Raw genomic sequence first — 6,944 nt, 5'->3', positions numbered from 1 at the left:
ATGACTCACTTCTTCCATAGCTGGCTGAGCTCCAAGAAATAAAAAACAAGGAGTTGACCATCCAGCCTGCCAGATGGAAGCAAACAGCTGTAGTAACACTAACTGACCAAAGAGGGCAGCTTTCCTATTAAAATCAGATTGCCTTGATTTCTTGGAAACAGTGTACCACCAAAACAGGATAACTCTTCCTCATTTTAAAGGACTTTAATCACAGTGAATTTACCACAGAATCGACACACCCTAATCCAACTCCAAAACAATAATTTCTGTTTTAGCACTATATCCACTGCATTGTGCTGAATCTGTTAACTGGAGAAACAACATGCATGACTCAAGGGATTTAAGTGAGTAATTAAAGCAAACACAACCAATCAGATGTCTTTCCACTCTGAATTTAAATGAATATTCTGGGTTCAATACAAGTTAAACTCAATCGACAGCATTGTGGCATAATATTGATTAACACAAAGAATTATTTATGACTTGCCCCTCCTTTTCTTTAAAAAAAGAAAAAAAAAAATCTGGGTTCTAGTGAGGCGCTGACAATGGGAGTGAATGGAGGCCAATCTGTACATGTTAAAATACTCACTATTTCAAAAGTATAGCTACAAGACGTAACTTCTATGTGGGTTAACATGATTTAAGTGTGATAAAATCGCTTACCAACCTTTTCTGTGTAAAGTTATAGCCAATTTTACAACTTTGTTTTATGACGAAGTGATGTCAACAAACCCTAAAATGATTGTAAAAATGATGATTTAAACAACTTTACAGCTCAAATAATACACAAGAAGAACAAAAGAATTAATGTAAGTGATTTTATAAAATTATAAGCTTCATATTTCTGCCTTTAAATCCTCCATAAATTGGCCCCATTCACTTCCATTGTAAGAGCCTCACTGTAACTTCGATTATAATGTTTTGTGGTAATCAACATTATGCCACAAATGCTGTTGATTGAGCTTAACTTAATGAACCCATTATAATACTTAAAGGAAGACAGGAACACATCCAGGTATAAAATTAAATCACAAGCAAACCTTTAAATTAGACATTTATCATAGCTAAAAGAGCAGGTTTCTGAGTGCACAAGGAGTTCTAACACATCAGGTTACACGTGACACAGGAAAACCAGAAAGGAAACACAATAAAGAAACCAGCAAGATGGTATGCATATGCAAGATGGTAGGATCTATGCATACTTCCCTGCTATATAGTATCCCAAAAACAGTATGCCAATAAAGTAGGGTGCGAAAGTAGGGTGCCCGAATCCTCAACGTTCATAATAGAGTAGGCAAAAAATACCCAGATGACCAGACTGCTGTACATCTGGCGAGATTCTGAAGTGTGCATCCACTGGATGCTTTACTATGCCGTAACGCAACAGGAGCTGAGAAGATGACATATTCAAAACTGTGAACGTAAAATAAATAAATAAAAACGGGTCAGAGCCGTGAGTCAGGCGGCTCTTTTCAAGTGTATACCAGGAAAGATGTTCCTTGTGGTTAAATTGCACTTGTTTAACAAAACCAGAGTACATTTTTTTTTTTTTTTTGCAATTGTTGTTATTACATCTTATTTTCGGGTCACAGTGCCCACGTTCCTGGGTATGTCTGCATACCTAAAAAAAAAAAATTAACCTTTTTTTTTTTTTTTCAGCCGAGAAGTATATTCTTCAAATGCAGTAAATATTCTGATTTCGATTTTGCACGCAGCCTATATCTACCTGTAGATACTTATATACAGTGGACCTAAAATATTTGGGGCCTTAAGCCATAATTAAAAGGTAAGAATTGTATTGTTCTGGTTTATAAAATATCAAACCAAGTGGCATCTGCAAACAAATGATTCTATACCTTTTCTTAGAACTAACTGAATTAAGCCATTTTTGACGTTACTGTGAAACAGTCCCGAAGTCATTTTAAGTGGATGTATGAAGTCAGTTCCCCTCAATTTCACACCACAGATGTAAACTCAGCAAAAAAAAGAAACGTCCTCTCACTTTCAACTGCTTTTATTTTCAGCAAACTTAACATGTGTAAATATTTGTATGAACAAAGATTCAACAACTAAGACATAAACTGAACAAGTTTCACAGACATGTGACTAACAGAAATGGAATAATAAAGTGTGTGTGGGGGGGGTCAAAAACAAAAGTAACAGTCAGTATCTGGTGTGGCCACCAGCTGCATTATGTACTACAGTGCATCTCCTCCTCATGGACTGCACCAGATTTGCCAGTTCTTGCTGCGAGATGTTACCCCACTCTCCCCCAAGGCACTTGCAAGTTCCCGGACATTTCTGGGGGGAATGGCCCTAGCCCTCGCCCTCCGATCCAACAGGTCCCAGACGTGCTCAATGGGATTGAGATCTGGGCTCTTCGCTGGCCATGGCAGAACACTGACATTCCTGTCTTGCAGGAAATCACGCAAAGAACGAGCAGTATGGCTGGTGGCATTGTCATGCTGGAGGGTCATGTCAGGATGAGCCTGCAGGAGGGGTACCACATGAGGGAGTATGATGTCTTCCCTGTAACACACAGCATTGAGACTGGCTGCAATGACAACAAGCTCAGTCCAATGATGCTGTGACACACCACCCCAGACCATGACGGACCCTCCACCTCCAAATCGATCCTGCTCCAGAGTACAGGCCTCTGTGTAACGCTCATTCCTTCAACGATAAACGCGAGTCCGACCATCACCCCTGGTGAGACACAACTGCGACTCGTCAGTGAAGAGCACTTTTTTCCTGTCCTGTCTGGTCCAGCAAAGGTGGGTTTGTGCCCATAGGCGACGTTGTTGCTGGTGATGTCTGGTAAGGACCTGCCTTACAACCGGCCTACAAGCCCTCAGTCCAGCCTCTCTCAGCCTATTGCGGACAGTCTGAGCACTGTTGGAGGGATTGTGCATTCCTGGTGCAACTCAGGCAGTTGTTGTTGCCATCCTGTACCTGTCCCACAGGTGTATATTCAGATGTACCGATCCTGTGCAGGTGTTGTTACACGTGGTCTGCCACTGCGAGGACGATCAGTTGTCCTTCCTGTCTCCCTGTAGCGCTGTCTTAGGCGTCTCACAGTACGGACATTGCAATTTATTGCCCTGGCCACATCTGCAGTCCTCATGCCTCCATGCAGCATGCCTAAGGCACGTTCACGCAGATGAGCAGGGACCCTGGACATCTTTCATTTGGTGTTTTTCAGAGTCAGTAGAAAGGTCTCTTTAGTGTCCTAAGTTTTTATAACTGTGACCTTAATTGCCTACTGTCTGTAAGCTGTTAGTGTCTTAACGACCATTCCACAGGTGCATGCCCATTAATTGTTTATGGTTCATTGAACAAGCATGGAAAACATTGTTTAAACCATTTATAATAAAGATCTGAAAAGTTATTTGGATTTTTACAAAGTTATCTTTCATATACAGTGTCCTGAAAAAGGGACATTTATTTTTTTGCTGAGTTTAGTAACCACAGGTGTATTTTATCAATGGCGTGTTCCACTAACATTTGGCAACCAGACAAATATATATATATATTTTGTTACATCCTCCCCCATTCTAGGGTTGGGGAGGAGTAACAAAAAGGTTTGGGGTTCCCCTTCTCCTGTCCCAGCACTCAATGTTCAGTCAAGTTTAAAAATCCAAACAAAAAGTATTTAATCAAAACAGGAAAAGGAAGTCAAAAAGGCTTTAGGAGGGGGCAAAGGCCAAAATAACAAACAAAACTTAAATATCTGTTGGGGAGTCAAACTACCTTACCTAACAAAGAAAAAGTGCAAATAAACAAAAACTTTCCTATCTCCCTCACTAACCAAAACACAGGAGAAAAGATACAACCACAACTGTCGGGGATGGGCAAGTTCCATTGCAGTGAAGATCTGCTTGGGATTTATCCTGTTTCCCTCTCTTCACCAAACAATCCAGGCAGGGGAGTGATTGGTAATCATCACTGCAGACACCTGATGTTAATCACCCTGCAAGGAGGATGGACGAAGAGAGAGAGAGAGAGAGAGAGAGAGAGAGAGAGAGAGAGAGAGAGAGAGAGAGAGAGAGAGAGAGAGAGAAAGAAAACAGGAAAACCACAGCACAAAGTGGGCAAAATCTCCAATTGCAATAAGGCCAATGCCATACAACTATAGATGTAATTGAACAAATAAGTTGACAGAAAGAAACAAACAAATACATCCTGGGACGTGTATATATAATATATATATATATATATATATATATATATATATATATATATATATATATATATATATATATTTTTTTTTTTTTTTTTTTTTTTTTGCATGATGTGTGCTTGTGCCATATGTCTTCAGAATAAATACCACTTGACCTCATATTTTGTTTTCTAATTTAATGGCATTCATACTTTAATACAATTTCATACTCATGTGGCTTAGTTGTCAAAATACTTTTTGAGGCCAGAATCTGAATCTTATAGAATCAGACTTTTAAACACCAAAAGTAACTTGGCCTTCTGCAATGTGCAATATCATTTAAATAGCCCCCAGCTTCAATGCATGTGTCCATTGTTTATTGGCTGTCTGACTTCTAGTGGCATTTTCATAAACATAAACTTCCAGTAAAACACTAATCATAAGCCTACAGCATGAATCATCAAGACTTGATTGTAGCTATACATAAGTTTTTTCAACATAGTGTCTAGTAGAATTACCATGCACCATGCTAATTTAATCTCAAAATGAGTGTTTAGCTACCAAGTGATCCCGCAGGACTACAATGCTCTTCACACCTACGTCAGAGAAAAACCGACACACAATGAGCTGTGGCATTTTGGGAGCATGAAGTGTTGTTGGCAGGCCTGGGTGTGGTGTGCAGACTGGATGTATTGTAAGCCAGATTCTGGCTGGGTTCCATGGCTGCTGCCCTCTCCTCTGCTGGGCCGTGTGGCTCTGAAGGAATGTGATGACTGGGACAGTGAACAGAGCCCTGTATTCATACACAGCAGGCAGGAACTTTGGCTCTCTGACTCCAGCCCGAGTGTGCTGTCAGACATGTGTGGCAGTTTATGAGGTCTCTTTCTTTCTGTTTGTGCTTGATATCCATCTCTCTTTCCCATATCTTTATCTCTCTGTCTCATCCTCTCTGTCTGTATGATGTTTTTCTGTCTGTTATCCAAAACAATCTTTTTGTTTTTCTTGGTGTGCTAAAGATCTACAATGAGCAAAGCAACTGAAGTTAATGCCCAGTGTACAAAGGTGCCTGGATTTGTGCCTGGCAGGCAGAAAATGCCCATACCCCACCCCCCACCCTAATCTTGACCATATGGAGCCTGTAAGGCTGAGTACCCTTCCAGGAACAACCTGCGGCCCCTTTCTCCCATCACGGAAATTGACCCTTAAAAAGGTTTGCATTTACTAAGATATCTGTAAGTGCAAATGCAAATGTTATTACAGGGTTTCATTAAAGCAATAAGACAGAAGAGGCTGTGTATCACTGTACATTTTTCTTCTGTGGAACAAAGATATTTTGCAGAACATCTAAGCTGCTCTGTTTCATAGAATGAGAATGAACGGAGAGAGGGGCTGTTATTCCAACATGATCACACAGGAACTCGACATGTTGCTTCCGAATGTTCCAGTTCCAGTGAAATAGATCCCATTCTGCTGAGTTACTGACAAATGCCATCTCTAAACATCAGACATTTTTGCATCAGTTCAAATGTGTTTACCTTCTCCTGTTGTGCTACTAATAGCACTTTACACAAGCAGCCTCAGAGACCCGGGTTCTAATTCCCATGGAAACCAGGAAGTAATCACGTTCACATAAACAACGATGAGCATGATTCAGAGGTTGCAGTAACTGATGGTTAGGTTTTAGGGTTGGGGTTTTGGATAGGGTGTATGATTAATTAAATATACATTCCTGACAACTTAATCACACCATTTACAACTTAAAATTCTATTCACTTTTGGTGCCACTCAGTGGATATTTCACCCAGAACAGAAGCTCACACGTGCCTATACATGTAACAACACTTCCAGCTTCAGCCACTAGGGGCAGTGGTTTGAATTTCAGTTAGCACAGCAGAATTTGACCTGCTGTCACCAAATTCACTATGAGATCAGTCTGGTTGTTCCTCAAAAATGACAAGTAAATGATGACATAATATTCATTTTTCAATTAACTGTCCCTTTAACCATGGTAAAATCACTGCAACGCACTGCTTGTTGTGGCTTGTTGCTTTTATAAAACAGCGGCAAAAGCAACATTGGTGCCTTATAAAATGTTTAACACATAGTTACATATATTAATAATAATAATTCTTCTGCCAAGTAATATTGTTCATTAGCTTTACTGTATATTGTTTACGGTTGCCAATGTAGCAATTTAGAAGATTAGTATTGTTGGGTAATACAACACTTATTGACCGGGAACACCACAAGTGTGACTTTGTGCCATTTATAAAAGCATTTAAAAAAAAAAAAAACATTCCTTGTTAAACATTAAAGCACACTAGTGTGATAAATAGTACAGAATGTTTTCGTATTTTATTTAATATTGCCAAAATTATCCACAAAGAATGCTTTTTTCACTTAAAAAAGGAGGTGCATAAGCTCAGGTCAGCGAGGCCTACGATCAATAAGCTCCAAAAAGAAATACAAAACCTGTGCTAATTGAAAGAAAACAAATTGACAAAAAGATCTAATCCAATATTTGGTGATAATATAGCATATCGAGAGATATATAAGCAATTTTTAATAGGCCGGTCATTTTTGACCGGGAACACCAAATTAGGTAAAACATTTAAACACAGCACAAAGTTTAACCCAATAAAGAGACCAATATGAACAAAGACCGAGAATCAAAGTTGAAATCAACTAAACTAACTTCAAATACAGAAATATTAGGATTTATAGGCATATGCAAAATTAGTTTATCACAGATTTTCTATAATTATTTATACTAAAAACAGGAAAC

The sequence above is a fragment of the Myxocyprinus asiaticus genome, chromosome 32 (assembly GCF_019703515.2).
Source record: "Myxocyprinus asiaticus isolate MX2 ecotype Aquarium Trade chromosome 32, UBuf_Myxa_2, whole genome shotgun sequence".
NCBI classification, from domain to species: Eukaryota; Metazoa; Chordata; class Actinopteri; order Cypriniformes; family Catostomidae; genus Myxocyprinus; species Myxocyprinus asiaticus.
Note: the sequence above shows the minus strand (reverse complement) of the source record.